This window comes from Drosophila suzukii (genome assembly GCF_043229965.1).
Source record: "Drosophila suzukii chromosome 2 unlocalized genomic scaffold, CBGP_Dsuzu_IsoJpt1.0 scf_2c, whole genome shotgun sequence".
In the NCBI taxonomy this organism is placed as follows: Eukaryota; Metazoa; Arthropoda; class Insecta; order Diptera; family Drosophilidae; genus Drosophila; species Drosophila suzukii.
Window position 1 is genome coordinate 16,760,562 of NW_027255896.1, and position 16,629 is coordinate 16,777,190.

Genomic DNA, 16,629 nt, shown 5'->3' on the forward strand with positions numbered 1-16,629 from the left:
TTAGCTGCCAAGTAGCTGGAGTCTCCCATGGAGAGCTCGAGCGAAGTCCTATGTTCCTTCTCACTGGGATTCTCTAGTGGATCATCCCAGCACTTTAACTATTCTGCGGATTTGCCCTGTTGTGGTATTGCTTCCTGTCGGTCAAGTCACTATATAATGGGCAACAGCTTCGATTAGGTGTCCTCTTTCATTTGCACTGATCTCCTTTTGCCGTTTTTGGTGTCTTCCTTCCATTTTTTATTTTTAAATTCCCCACCGCTTCTGCACGAACACCGCCAACGATTAAATTTCGTATTCTTTGGGCTGCGGCTAACGGTGTTCATCGAAAATTCACTCGCAAAACCTGGTATTTTTTCTGGTATTTCCTTAGCTCACCTGAGTACCGCGCTGAAAAACAGACCCGACGAAAAACTTTAGCCGCGTATTTGCCTCTCGCTCACTCCTATGGCTAGTTCGCGGTTTTCGTCGATGTAAGTACTACAATAAATTGGAAAAATCAATTTACCTCGTTAACCAAAATCATCATGGAAAAGTTAAGCCCCCAAAATCTCCTGTCCTGGGTCCTCCTGACATATTTTGTATGTTATGTTCTGTGCCAGAACAACCATTTTGTTATTTTATTTGAGCAAAAGTACTCAAAAATACTTAAAAATGCCAAACACCAGACAAAGAGCCCGCTTTTTCACACCTCTAATTACTTATGCAAGACCCACGTAATAAACAGGTTTAAGCCAATAACCTCATAACTCCATCTTAGTGTAAACACGCTTTTATTTATGAATCCTGGCTAGTTATTTTAGTCTAAAGCCTAGTACTGAGATCGGATAAGAGTTTCACTAGTCGATACATCTTATTCTTTGTAGTGTGACCGATGTTTTCATAGTTCACCCACAACGCAGGTAGCAAGGTCTCACCGTCAAGCAACTGTATTTGTTTTTTTGACGATTTAAAAAGGCGAATCCGCTGGTGCGCAAAGAAATAAATACACATGGAATGTTCAAAGTATGTTTTTCTTAATGTTAATAAATAGGTTAAGGCTTCCTTCTCGTGACGCGGATGCTTCGCCATCTTCTCCGCGCCATCTGCAAACCAGTTCATATTCGCAATATGCCGACATCTGCTGATGCAGCAGGAAGTCGCCGTCATCCTGGCAATGGCCAGCGGCTTCTCCAACTGTATCTTAGCGGGCGGCCTTTTTGCTTCCTCCCTATAGAAGCCAGTGCGTCTTCCAGCTCCGCGTTAGCTGCCAAGATGCTCTGTTTTTGTATTGCTTCCTGTGGGTCAAGTCTTACAATAGTGAGCAACTACCCTTCAGTTCTGCAGTAGGGACGCGGTGACATGGTTCAAGGCAAAGAGCTTTTTATACCCGTTACTCGTAGAGTAAAAGGGTATACTAGATTCGTCGGAAAGTATGTTACAGGCAGAAGGAAGCGTTTCCGACCCCATAGAGTATATGTATATATTCTTGATCAGGATCACTAGCCGAGTCGATCTAGCCATGTCCGTCTGTCCGTCTGTCTGTCCGGATGAACGCTGAGATCTCGGCAACTATGAGAGCTAGGCTATTGAGATTTGGCGTGCAGAGTCCTGAGCTTCTTACGCAGCGCAAGTTTGTTTCAGTAGAGTGCCACACCCACTCTAACGCCCACAAGCCGCACAAAACTGTGGCTTCTACAGTTTTGATGCTAGAATAAAATTTAAACTGAAATGTAATGTTCTCATCAATACCTATCGATTGATCCAAAAAAAAGTTTTCCACGCCCACCCTAACGCCCATAAACCGCCCACAAACTTAAAAAAATCGTAAATATGAACGTGGATATCTCGGAAACTATCAAAGATAGAGAATTCGAATTTCAGATTTAGATTCCGTAGCCTTATACGCAGCGCAAGTTTGTTACGCGAATATGCCCCGCCCACTCTAACGCCCACAAACCGCGAAAACCTTTGACGCCCACAATTTTTATGCTAGATGCTACAACTGCCGACAAATGGGGCACACCGCCAAAGATTGCAAGAAGCCGAAAAGACCGGACAACGGATGCTTCATCTGTTTCGAAGTGGGCCATCAGTGTCCCAAGCGCACCGTGGGCTTTACCTTGCCAGAAGCTGAAGAAACCATGGATGAAAAGCCGTTTATTCAGTTAGTAAGTTTAAGATTAAGTAGTTTAGCAGGATGCACCGACATTAAAGATGTTTTTGCTTTGTTGGATACCGGGAGCCCAATAAGCTTTTTGGGAAAGTCATACTATCCATATTTAAATGAAGATCATCAGCTAAAGAAAAGTCCCTTTCGCGGAATTGGTGGCACATCAATACCAACGTACGGAAAAGTACCCTGTTCAATTTTGTTCGAGAAAAAGTATCACGATTTAGAAGTATACGTTATTCCCGATCTCATCTTACCTACAGCGCTTCTCCTTGGCAGAGACGCCCTTAAGTTACTCAATATTAAACTTTTTGTGAAAAGAAATCATGAAAGAAATGAATCAAATTTAATTTCAATAAATAATCGTATTGCTTTCGTTAATGAATCATTCTGTGCATCCTTGCTTAGCGATATAAATAATAGATTAATTTTAGACAAAACGCAACCCTTTAAACTAAGTGTTGATTCTGTAAACCCGAATGCACCCTTGGTTCCTGATGAATCTCTCGCGGATTGGCTTTCTGATATGAAAAGCATTTGTGGAGCTATGTCTATTGACCTTGATAATGTAGATATAGGCCGCGATTTTGGTGTTTCTTCAGCTGAGGAATGTAGTAGTATCATAAAGCATTACTCGGATAATATAACTAACGCGTACGGGTCGCCTAAATGTTTAATGAGCATACGATTAACTGATTCTACACCGTTTCATAGTGCACCGAGAAGATTATCATACTTAGAGAGAGACGTTGTTAATAAAACAGTTGCCGAGTTGTTAGCCAGTAATATTATTAGACCTAGTCAGTCCCCTTATGCATCTCCCATAGTCCTTGTCAAGAAAAAGAATGGAGAAATCCGCATGTGCATCGATTACCGAGCGTTAAATAAATTAACAATTAGAGATAACTTTCCGTCCCCATTGATCGAAGATTGCTTAGAATATCTCGAAAGTAAAAAGGTTTTTTCAGTTGTAGATTTAAAGAGTGGATTCCACCAAATCGGTATGGACCCCGAGTCCGTGAAATACACCGCATTTATAACACCTGACGGACACTATGAATACCTGCGTATGCCTTTTGGTCTAAAAAATGTCCCTGCCGTTTTTCAACGATTTATTTCCAACGTACTCCATGAAATGATACGTAATCGTCAGGTTTATGTTTATATGGATGACATCATCCTGGCGACTTGTACGGTAGAAGAACATCTTGTTTTACTTTCCAAATTACTAGACCGTCTTAATGAAAACCGTCTTGAAATTAATTACAAGAAAAGTGTATTCCTAAAAAACCGCATTGATTATTTAGGATACAATGTCTGTACGAATGATATTCTTCCAAACGAGACACACCTAAAGGCCATTCGTGAATACCCTGAACCTCTGAATTGTAAGTCCCTTCATTCTTGTTTAGGCTTATTCTCATACTTCCGTAAGTTTGTTCCGTCATTTTCACGTATTGCTAAACCGTTGTCTGATCTGCTTAAAAATGGAGGTCCGTTCCCGATGGGAAAACTGGAAATGGAAGCTTTTACTAGCTTAAAGAAAGCTTGACAATGCTCCGCCCGTTCTTTCCTTATTTAACCCTAATAGCGAAACCGAACTGCATACCGATGCGAGCTCCCACAGGTTTGGAGCTGTGCTGATGCAGCGCCAAGATGATGGCAAGTTACATCCGGTCTTTTTCTATTCCCGTAAAGCGACTGCCGCCGAATCGCGTTATCATAGTTTTGAGCTTGAGACCCTCGCGATAATATATTCTCTCCGTCGTTTCCGTGTGCATTTAGAACACAAGCCGTTCCGGATCGTTACCGATTGTAATTCCCTTGTTCAGACGTTAAGTAAGAAATCCATAAATCCCCGTATTGCACGATGGTCCTTAGAATTGGAAAATTATAACTACTCTATTGTACATAGACCCGGTGCTAGTATGACGCACGTTGATGCCTTGAGTCGACAAACCGAATTGATAGATACCGTGATAGATGAAATTTGCGATCCGTGTGTGCTTCCGACTAAGCCGAAATCCCTTCATGATAGTGTTTTAGAACCGATATACCCGTACGATCCTTTGAAACCGATAGATCCGTGTGAATCCGTTAGCCGTATGAATCCGATAGATCCGTGTAAATCCGTTAGCCATATGAATCCGATAGATCCGCGTAAGACCGTTAGATCCTCGAGCCCGTACGATAATGAAAAACCGTTAGGTCCGTGTGACTCCGTAAACCAGTTAGATCTCGTTAATCGTCTCGCGATAGCTATTCCCGAAAGTTCCGTAAATCTGTGCGAAGCGTATAAACCGTCTCTTCCGTGCGATGTAAATATGGATACCGTAGTAAATGTAGTTGGAGCTACCCCTGGGGATATAGATTTACTCTTACAGACCGAGCAGATTAGGGATCCGGAAGTTGTCAAACTCCGTGATAAATTAGAAAGAGAAGCCGTTGATTGTTTTGAACTTATTGATGGAATAATTTATAGAAAGAATGATGCCGGAAGGTTATGTTTGTATGCTCCAACTCAAATACAAGAACAGTTGATCAGATTGTGTCATGAAAAGTTGGGTCATCTTGGTGTTGATAAGTGTGTTGATGACCTGAAAGATAAGTACTGGTTTCCGTTGTTGAGAAGCAAAGTTGAATCCTTTATCCGCAATTGTTTGCCGTGTATCCTGCATTCAGTACCTAAAAGTGTCCATGGCCGTACCCTTCATAGCATTCCGAAAGCCCCAATTCCGTTTGATACCGTTCACATTGACCATTTGGGTCCGTTGCCGTGCATCAATTCGAAAAGAAAACACCTGTTAGTTGCTATCGATGCTTTTACCAAGTTCGTGAAATTGCACCCGGTTAATTCTACCAGTACCAAAGAAGTTAATTCCAGTCTTTTGAAATATTTTGAGTATTATAGCCGACCACGACGAATTATTTCGGATCGTGGTACTTGTTTTACATCATTTGAGTTTTCTAGTTTCCTAAGTGAGCGAAATACAGAGCACATTAAAGTTGCTACCGCTGCCCCCCAGGCGAATGGTCAGGTGGAACGCATAATCCGAGTGTTTACCCCGATGTTAGGTAAATTATCCGAACCGTTGAATCAATCCGATTGGTACAAGTTGGTCAACCGAGTTGAATTTGCAATCAATAATTCCGTTCAGAAGAGTACCGGAAAGACTCCTAGTATTTTGCTTTTTGGTAGCAACCAACGGGGACCTATTGTAGACGAATTATCCGAGTATCTTGAGGAGAAGTTTAGCCTTTCTAACCCGCGTGATGTTACCTCCGAAAGGATAAAAGCTAGTGAAAATATAAAACGGTCACAAGAGCAGAATGAGTTTCGATATGCTTTGAAACATAAGGCACCCCCCGTTATAAGGTTAACGATTTTGTAGCTATACGAAATGTTGATGTTACTCCAGGATCTTGTAAGAAATTCTCGCCGAAATATCGTGGTCCTTATAAAATCAACCGTGTATTCCCGAGTGATAGATATGAAGTCACCGACATAGAAGAGTGCCAGCTCACCCAACTTCCTTACAAGGGCATTCTTGAAGCCGCCAGACTTAAACCTTGGGTGCAAACGTGTACGAAAACCGTTAATTCTTGTAGTTGACTATGTAGTTAGTAAATATGTAAAGATCGAGGTCGATCTAGAGTCAGGATTGGCCGAATGTAAGCTGTGTAATTCCAGTGCATAATGTTATTTAGTATATTTAGTGCAATCTAGTATTAATCGATTTAGTTTTAAGAGATATTGTACATAATAATGAACGGGCACACTACAAATAAGCGACGCCGATGAAGAAGAGCAAAGAAGCGCAACCAAATTTGAAAATTTTAAATAAAAACTGATAAGTTTACATTTATATAAATAAGATATTTTAGAATTTAATTAAAAATTGTATAATAACAGAATACTTATTTTATAGCATCACATTCAATCTTAAGCCTAGTACTCAGATCGAAGAAAACCGCGAGCTAACCATAGGAGTGAGCAGACTCTTCTTTTTTAAATTGTTCCAATTGATTTGTTTTCCGTTTGGCAACAAGCCCGGGTGCTTGAGAGTAAGACCATGCCACATGCATGGGGTGAACTTTGAAAACTTCGGCTTATAAGCTTAGGCTTAAGCCTAGTACTGAGATCGGCTAAATGTTTCACTATTCGAAAAATCGTATTCTTTGTAGTGTGACCGAAGTTTTCAAAGTTCAAGCGCGATGCATGAGGCATGGTCTTACTGTCAAGCAACTGTGTTTGTTGTCCAACGGAAACGAAATCAATTGGAGCAATTTAAAATAGAAGGGTGCTGGTGCACAAAGAAGAGAGGCCAGCTCCGAATCCCAATAGGCATATTTGACCTTGAGGAGTGGGATCCGAATCAAGAACGGGGTTGATTCGCCTGATGGTGCAGGAAGTTGCCCATCATCCTGGCAATGGCTGGTAATGTATCCTCCAGCTGTCCCTTAACGGGCGGCCTTTTTTTCTCCTCCCTATAGAAGCCGGCGCGTCCTCCATCTCCGCTTTAGCTGCCAAGTAGCTGGAGTCTCCCATGGAGAGCTCGAGCGAAGTCCCATGTTCCTTCTCACTGGGATTCTCTAGTGGATCATCTCCAGCACTTTAACTATTCTGCGGATTTGCCCTGTTTTGGTATTGCTTCCTGTCGGTCAAGTCACTATATAATGGGCAACAGCTTCGATTAGGTGTCCTCTTTCATTTGCACTGATCTCCTTTTGCCGTTTTTGGTGTCTTCCTTCCATTTTTTATTTTTAAATTCCCCACCGCTTCTGCACGAACACCGCCAACGATTAAATTTCTTATTCTTTGGGCTGCGGCTAACGGCGTTCATCGAAAACTCACTCGCGAAATCTGGTATTTTTTCTGGTATTTCCTTAGCTCATCTGAGTACCGCGCTGAAAAACAGACCCGACGAAAAGCGTTAGCCGCGTATTTGCCTCTCGCTCACTCCTATGGTTAGCTCGCGGTTTTCGTCGATCTGAGTACTAGGCTTAAGATTGAATGTGATTCTATAAAATAAGTATTCTGTTATTATACAATTATTATTTATATACTAAAATATCTTATTTTTATAAAAAAAATCATTTATTTATTGCCGTGCAAATGCATTTTCTTTTCAAAAAAAGCTGAAAAGCCAAGTGCAAATGCATTTTTTTTTCAAAAAATCTGAAAAGCCAAGTATAAAAATCTCCTTAAGTCGTAAATAACACTAAATAATAACACTGAAATTCAGAATTGATTTGCGTGTGCGGTCTCATTTTCCACTGAAGCGAGTTGTAGTGACATTCGCCCGACTTTTTCTGGCACGTGCTTTACCCCTGCAAGAAAAAGTCGTTGATGGGGAATGCGACCGTTGATGCGGGCTATAGGCTATTAAGCCTAGTAATCACATCGAATTTTCGTCGATGCTAAGAGTGAGCGAGAGGAATAAAGTCGCCTAACCCATTTCGTAGGGTCTGTTTTTCAGGGCGGTACTCAGATGAGCTAAGGAAATACCAGATTTCGCGAGGGAGTTTCGTTCAACGCCATTAGACGCCGCGCAAACAATACAAAATTTTATCTTCCGGTATGTTCTTGCAGAATCGGTTTTTTAAAGACAAATTTAAAATGGATGGCAAACCCATTATTATTATATTAACTTAAAAAAACGATTAAAGTAACTCTGCTGCGCACAATTCAAATGGATGCTTCCCTTTGAATCACTCAAACAGAATACACCACTGCACCTTTCTAACGCGAAAAATATCCGACTATATAATTTTTACTTGAGTAAAAAATACAATATGAATAAAATTTTTTTAGTATTGAAATCAATTTTAACGGACTAAATTTCTATAACTAAACTAAAAAATTATATTGCAATAAAAATGTATAATAAGTAAACATAACATTATAAGTAAATTCAATTTACTTAATTTTACAATAATCAAATAATTTACTTTCATAAAACAATATTAGTTGTTTTTTTATATACAATAATGCTCCTGAAATATTACAGGATTCACATGCTCCACGAAAATTTTTCCGCCGAAATGTAGGTCGCTAGCCGAACATAACGGAGAGACGCAAAAAAAAAACGGACCGGCCGAAATTTGTCGCTGTGAGCGAGGAGTGCAGGCAGATTATAAGACAAGAAAGAGAGGGAAATTTCGGAATACGCTCTCTTTATTGCACGACCGTTTTCGTAGGCAGTCTTCTACGCTGCGCCGACTGCTCTGCTGACGTCAACAGCGGCACAGCGTTTTAGGGACAAAAAAAAAACAAACAAGGAAAAACGCTATAGTCGTGTATCTCGACTATCAGATACCCTTTACTCAGCTAAATAGAGATATGCAAGTAGCAAAGCGAGATTAAAATGCGCCACCTACCGGCGGTATACAGATTTAAGCGTTATGGGCGTTAGAGTGGGCGTGGAAAATTTTTTTTGGACCAATCGATAGGTATTGACGAGGCCAATACATTTCAGTTAAAATTTTTTATCTAGCATAAAAATTGTGGGCGTCAAAGGTTTTCGCGGTTTGTGGGCGTTAGAGTGGGCGTGGCATATTCGCGTAACAAACTTGCGCTGCGTATAAGGCTACGGAATCTAAATCTGAAATTCGAATTCTCTATCTTTGATAGTTTCCGAGATATCCACGTTCATATTTACGATTTTTTTAAGTTTGTGGGCGGTTTATGGGCGTTAGGGTGGGCGTGGAAAACTTTTTTTTGGATCAATCGATAGGTATTGATGAGAACATTACATTTCAGTTTAAATTTTATTCTAGCATCAAAACTGTAGAAGCCACAGTTAGCGTTAGAGTGGGTGTGGCACTCTACTGAAACAAACTTGCGCTGCGTAAGAAGCTCAGGACTCTGCACGCCAAATCTCAATAGCCTAGCTCTCATAGTTGCCGAGATCTCAGCGTTCATCCGGACAGACAGACGGACAGACGGACATGGCTAGATCGACTCGGCTAGTGATCCTGATCAAGAATATATACATATACTCTATGGGGTCGGAAACGCTTCCTTCTGCCTGTAACATACTTTCCGACGAATCTAGTATACCCTTTTACTCTACGAGTAACGGGTATAAAAAGCTCTTTGCCTTGAACCATGTCACCGCGTCCCTACTGCAGAACTGAAGGGTAGTTGCTCACTATTGTAAGACTTGACCCACAGGAAGCAATACAAAAACAGAGCATCTTGGCAGCTAACGCGGAGCTGGAAGACGCACTGGCTTCTATAGGGAGGAAGCAAAAAGGCCGCCCGCTAAGATACAGTTGGAGAAGCCGCTGGCCATTGCCAGGATGACGGCGACTTCCTGCTGCATCAGCAGATGTCGGCATATTGCGAATATGAACTGGTTTGCAGATGGCGCGGAGAAGATGGCGAAGCATCCGCGTCACGAGAAGGAAGCCTTAACCTATTTATTAACATTAAGAAAAACATTCTTTGAACATTCCATGTGTATTTATTTCTTTGCGCACCAGCGGATTCGCCTTTTTAAATCGTCAAAAAAACAAATACAGTTGCTTGACGGTGAGACCTTGCTACCTGCGTTGTGGGTGAACAATGAAAACATCGGTCACACTACAACGAATAAGATGTATCGACTAGTGAAACTCTTATCCGATCTCAGTACTAGGCTTTAGACTAAAATAACTAGCCAGGATCCATAAATAAAAGCGTGTTTACACTAAGATGGAGTTATGAGGTTATTGGCTTAAACCTGTTTATTACGTGGGTCTTGCATAAGTAATTAGAGGTGTGAAAAAGCGGGCTCTTTGTCTGGTGTTTGGCATTTTTAAGTATTTTTGAGTACTTTTGCTCAAATAAAATAACAAAATGGTTGTTCTGGCACAGAACATAACATAGAAAATATGTCAGGAGGACCCAGGACAGGAGATTTTGGGGGCTTAACTTTTCCATGATGATTTTGGTTAACGAGGTAAATTGATTTTTCCAATTTATTGTAGTACTTACATCGACGAAAACCGCGAACTAGCCATAGGAGTGAGCGAGAGGCAAATACGCGGCTAAAGTTTTTCGTCGGGTCTGTTTTTCAGCGCGGTACTCAGGTGAGCTAAGGAAATACCAGAAAAAATACCAGATTTTGCGAGTGAATTTTCGATGAACGCCGTTAGCCGCAGCCCAAAGAATAAGAAATTTAATCGTTGGCGGTGTTCGTGCAGAAGCGGTGGGGAATTTAAAAATAAAAAATGGAAGGAAGACACCAAAAACGGCAAAAGGAGATCAGTGCAAATGAAAGAGGACACCTAATCGAAGCTGTTGCCCATTATATAGTGACTTGACCGACAGGAAGCAATACCAAAACAGGGCAAATCCGCAGAATAGTTAAAGTGCTGGAGATGATCCACTAGAGAATCCCAGTGAGAAGGAACATGGGACTTCGCTCGAGCTCTCCATGGGAGACTCCAGCTACTTGGCAGCTAAAGCGGAGATGGAGGACGCGCCGGCTTCTATAGGGAGGAGAAAAAAAGGCCGCCCGTTAAGGGACAGCTGGAGGATACATTACCAGCCATTGCCAGGATGATGGGCAACTTCCTGCACCATCAGGCGAATCAACCCCGTTCTTGATTCGGATCCCACTCCTCAAGGTCAAATATGCCTATTGGGATTCGGAGCTGGCCTCTCTTCTTTGTGCACCAGCACCCTTCTATTTTAAATTGCTCCAATTGATTTCGTTTCCGTTGGACAACAAACACAGTTGCTTGACAGTAAGACCATGCCTCATGCATCGCGCTTGAACTTTGAAAACTTCGGTCACACTACAAAGAATACGATTTTTCGAATAGTGAAACATTTAGCCGATCTCAGTACTAGGCTTAAGCCTAAGCTTATAAGCCGAAGTTTTCAAAGTTCACCCCATGCATGTGGCATGGTCTTACTCTCAAGCACCCGGGCTTGTTGCCAAACGGAAAACAAATCAATTGGAACAATTTAAAAAAGAAGAGTCTGCTCACTCCTATGGTTAGCTCGCGGTTTTCTTCGATCTGAGTACTAGGCTTAAGATTGAATGTGATGCTATAAAATAAGTATTCTGTTATTATACAATTTTTAATTAAATTCTAAAATATCTTATTTATATAAATGTAAACTTATCAGTTTTTATTTAAAATTTTCAAATTTGGTTGCGCTTTTTTGCTCTTCTTCATCGGCGTCGCTTATTTGTAGTGTGCCCGTTCATTATTATGTACAATATCTCTTAAAACTAAATCGATTAATACTAGATTGCACTAAATATACTAAATAACATTATGCACTGGAATTACACAGCTTACATTCGGCCAATCCTGACTCTAGATCGACCTCGATCTTTACATATTTACTAACTACATAGTCAACTACAAGAATTAACGGTTTTCGTACACGTTTGCACCCAAGGTTTAAGTCTGGCGGCTTCAAGAATGCCCTTGTAAGGAAGTTGGGTGAGCTGGCACTCTTCTATGTCGGTGACTTCATATCTATCACTCGGGAATACACGGTTGATTTTATAAGGACCACGATATTTCGGCGAGAATTTCTTACAAGATCCTGGAGTAACATCAACATTTCGTATAGCTACAAAATCGTTAACCTTATAACGGGGGGTGCCTTATGTTTCAAAGCATATCGAAACTCATTCTGCTCTTGTGACCGTTTTATATTTTCACTAGCTTTTATCCTTTCGGCTAGGAGTCTTTCCGGTACTCTTCTGAACGGAATTATTGATTGCAAATTCAACTCGGTTGACCAACTTGTACCAATCGGATTGATTCAACGGTTCGGATAATTTACCTAACATCGGGGTAAACACTCGGATTATGCGTTCCACCTGACCATTCGCCTGGGGGGCAGCGGTAGCAACTTTAATGTGCTCTGTATTTCGCTCACTTAGGAAACTAGAAAACTCAAATGATGTAAAACAAGTACCACGATCCGAAATAATTCGTCGTGGTCGGCTATAATACTCAAAATATTTCAAAATACTGGAATTAACTTCTTTGGTACTGGTAGAATTAACCGGGTGCAATTTCACGAACTTGGTAAAAGCATCGATAGCAACTAACAGGTGTTTTCTTTTCGAATTGATGCACGGCAACGGACCCAAATGGTCAATGTGAACGGTATCAAACGGAATTGGGGCTTTCGGAATGCTATGAAGGGTACGGCCATGGACACTTTTAGGTACTGAATGCAGGATACACGGCAAACAATTGCGGATAAAGGATTCAACTTTGCTTCTCAACAACGGAAACCAGTACTTATCTTTCAGGTCATCAACACACTTATCAACACCAAGATGACCCAACTTTTCATGACACAATCTGATCAACTGTTCTTGTATTTGAGTTGGAGCATACAAACATAACCTTCCGGCATCATTCTTTCTATAAATTATTCCATCAATAAGTTCAAAACAATCAACGGCTTCTCTTTCTAATTTATCACGGAGTTTGACAATTTCCGGATCCCTAATCTGCTCGGTCTGTAAGAGTAAATCTATATCCCCAGGGGTAGCTCCAACTACATTTACTACGGTATCCATATTTACATCGCACGGAAGAGACGGTTTATACGCTTCGCACAGATTTACGGAACTTTCGGGAATAGCTATCGCGAGACGATTAACGAGATCTAACTGGTTTACGGAGTCACACGGACCTAACGGTTTTTCATTATCGTACGGGCTCGAGGATCTAACGGTCTTACGCGGATCTATCGGATTCATATGGCTAACGGATTTACACGGATCTATCGGATTCATACGGCTAACGGATTCACACGGATCTATCGGTTTCAAAGGATCGTACGGGTATATCGGTTCTAAAACACTATCATGAAGGGATTTCGGCTTAGTCGGAAGCACACACGGATCGCAAATTTCATCTATCACGGTATCTATCAATTCGGTTTGTCGACTCAAGGCATCAACGTGCGTCATACTAGCACCGGGTCTATGTACAATAGAGTACTTATAATTTTCCAATTCTAAGGACCATCGTGCAATACGGGGATTTATGGATTTCTTACTTAACGTCTGAACAAGGGAATTACAATCGGTAACGATCCGGAACGGCTTGTGTTCTAAATGCACACGGAAACGACGGAGAGAATATATTATCGCGAGGGTCTCAAGCTCAAAACTATGATAACGCGATTCGGCGGCAGTCGCTTTACGGGAATAGAAAAAGACCGGATGTAACTTGCCATCATCTTGGCGCTGCATCAGCACAGCTCCAAACCTGTGGGAGCTCGCATCGGTATGCAGTTCGGTTTCGCTATTAGGGTTAAATAAGGAAAGAACGGGCGGAGCATTGTCAAGCTTTCTTTAAGCTAGTAAAAGCTTCCATTTCCAGTTTTCCCATCGGGAACGGACCTCCATTTTTAAGCAGATCAGACAACGGTTTAGCAATACGTGAAAATGACGGAACAAACTTACGGAAGTATGAGAATAAGCCTAAACAAGAATGAAGGGACTTACAATTCAGAGGTTCAGGGTATTCACGAATGGCCTTTAGGTGTGTCTCGTTTGGAAGAATAACATTCGTACAGACATTGTATCCTAAATAATCAATGCGGTTTTTTAGGAATACACTTTTCTTGTAATTAATTTCAAGACGGTTTTCATTAAGACGGTCTAGTAATTTGGAAAGTAAAACAAGATGTTCTTCTACCGTACAAGTCGCCAGGATGATGTCATCCATATAAACATAAACCTGACGATTACGTATCATTTCATGGAGTACGTTGGAAATAAATCGTTGAAAAACGGCAGGGCCATTTTTTAGACCGAAAGGCATACGCAGGTATTCATAGTGTCCGTCAGGTGTTATAAATGCGGTGTATTTCACGGACTCGGGGTCCATACCGATTTGGTGGAATCCACTCTTTAAATCTACAACTGAAAAAACCTTTTTACTTTCGAGATATTCTAAGCAATCTTCGATCAATGGGGACGGAAAGTTATCTCTAATTGTTAATTTATTTAACGCTCGGTAATCGATGCACATGCGGATTTCTCCATTCTTTTTCTTGACAAGGACTATGGGAGATGCATAAGGGGACTGACTAGGTCTAATAATATTACTGGCTAACAACTCGGCAACTGTTTTATTAACAACGTCTCTCTCTAAGTATGATAATCTTCTCGGTGCACTATGAAACGGTGTAAAATCAGTTAATCGTATGCTCATTAAACATTTAGGCGACCCGTACGCGTTAGTTATATTATCCGAGTAATGCTTTATGATACTACTACATTCCTCAGCTGAAGAAACACCAAAATCGCGGCCTATATCTACATTATCAAGGTCAATAGACATAGCTCCACAAATGCTTTTCATATCAGAAAGCCAATCCGCGAGAGATTCATCAGGAACCAAGGGTGCATTCGGGTTTACAGAATCAATACTTAGTTTAAAGGGTTGCGTTTTGTCTAAAATTAATCTATTATTTATATCGCTAAGCAAGGATGCACAGAATGATTCATTAACGAAAGCAATACGATTATTTATTGAAATTAAATTTGATTCATTTCTTTCATGATTTCTTTTCACAAAAAGTTTAATATTGAGTAACTTAAGGGCGTCTCTGCCAAGGAGAAGCGCTGTAGGTAAGATGAGATCGGGAATAACGTATACTTCTAAATCGTGATACTTTTTCTCGAACAAAATTGAACAGGGTACTTTTCCGTACGTTGGTATTGATGTGCCACCAATTCCGCGAAAGGGACTTTTCTTTAGCTGATGATCTTCATTTAAATATGGATAGTATGACTTTCCCAAAAAGCTTATTGGGCTCCCGGTATCCAACAAAGCAAAAACATCTTTAATGTCGGTGCATCCTGCTAAACTACTTAATCTTAAACTTACTAACTGAATAAACGGCTTTTCATCCATGGTTTCTTCAGCTTCTGGCAAGGTAAAGCCCACGGTGCGCTTGGGACACTGATGGCCCACTTCGAAACAGATGAAGCATCCGTTGTCCGGTCTTTTCGGCTTCTTGCAATCTTTGGCGGTGTGCCCCATTTGTCGGCAGTTGTAGCATCTAGCATAAAAATTGTGGGCGTCAAAGGTTTTCGCGGTTTGTGGGCGTTAGAGTGGGCGTGGCATATTCGCGTAACAAACTTGCGCTGCGTATAAGGCTACGGAATCTAAATCTGAAATTCGAATTCTCTATCTTTGATAGTTTCCGAGATATCCACGTTCATATTTACGATTTTTTTAAGTTTGTGGGCGGTTTATGGGCGTTAGGGTGGGCGTGGAAAACTTTTTTTTGGATCAATCGATAGGTATTGATGAGAACATTACATTTCAGTTTAAATTTTATTCTAGCATCAAAACTGTAGAAGCCACAGTTAGCGTTAGAGCGTTAGAGTGGGTGTGGCACTCTACTGAAACAAACTTGCGCTGCGTAAGAAGCTCAGGACTCTGCACGCCAAATCTCAATAGCCTAGCTCTCATAGTTGCCGAGATCTCAGCGTTCATCCGGACAGACAGACGGACAGACGGACATGGCTAGATCGACTCGGTTAGTGATCCTGATCAAGAATATATATACTCTATGGGGTCGGAAACGCTTCCTTCTGCCTGTAACATACTTTCCGACGAATCTAGTATACCCTTTTACTCTACGAGTAACGGGTATAAAAAGCTCTTTGCCTTGAACCATGTCACCGCGTCCCTACTGCAGAACTGAAGGGTAGTTGCTCACTATTGTAAGACTTGACCCACAGGAAGCAATACAAAAACAGAGCATCTTGGCAGCTAACGCGGAGCTGGAAGACGCACTGGCTTCTATAGGGAGGAAGCAAAAAGGCCGCCCGCTAAGATACAGTTGGAGAAGCCGCTGGCCATTGCCAGGATGACGGCGACTTCCTGCTGCATCAGCAGATGTCGGCATATTGCGAATATGAACTGGTTTGCAGATGGCGCGGAGAAGATGGCGAAGCATCCGCGTCACGAGAAGGAAGCCTTAACCTATTTATTAACATTAAGAAAAACATTCTTTGAACATTCCATGTGTATTTATTTCTTTGCGCACCAGCGGATTCGCCTTTTTAAATCGTCAAAAAAACAAATACAGTTGCTTGACGGTGAGACCTTGCTACCTGCGTTGTGGGTGAACTATGAAAACATCGGTCACACTACAAAGAATAAGATGTATCGACTAGTGAAACTCTTATCCGATCTCAGTACTAGGCTTTAGACTAAAATAACTAGCCAGGATTCATAAATAAAAGCGTGTTTACACTAAGATGGAGTTATGAGGTTATTGGCTTAAACCTGTTTATTACGTGGGTCTTGCATAAGTAATTAGAGGTGTGAAAAAGCGGGCTCTTTGTCTGGTGTTTGGCATTTTTAAGTATTTTTGAGTACTTTTGCTCAAATAAAATAACAAAATGGTTGTTCTGGCACAGAACATAACATACAAAATATGTCAGGAGGACCCAGGACAGGAGATTTTGGGGGCTTAACTT

General features: G+C 41.2%; 1 long non-coding RNA gene across 1 annotated transcript; it reads left to right on the plus strand.

The window, feature by feature from the left end:
• Positions 1-532: 532 nt before the first annotated feature.
• LOC139354223 (uncharacterized) lies at positions 533-2,530 on the plus strand. Its single transcript, XR_011605373.1, has 2 exons — positions 533-1,002; positions 1,973-2,530. It is a non-coding gene; the product is annotated as an uncharacterized lncRNA (long non-coding RNA).
• Positions 2,531-16,629: the final 14,099 nt, after the last annotated feature.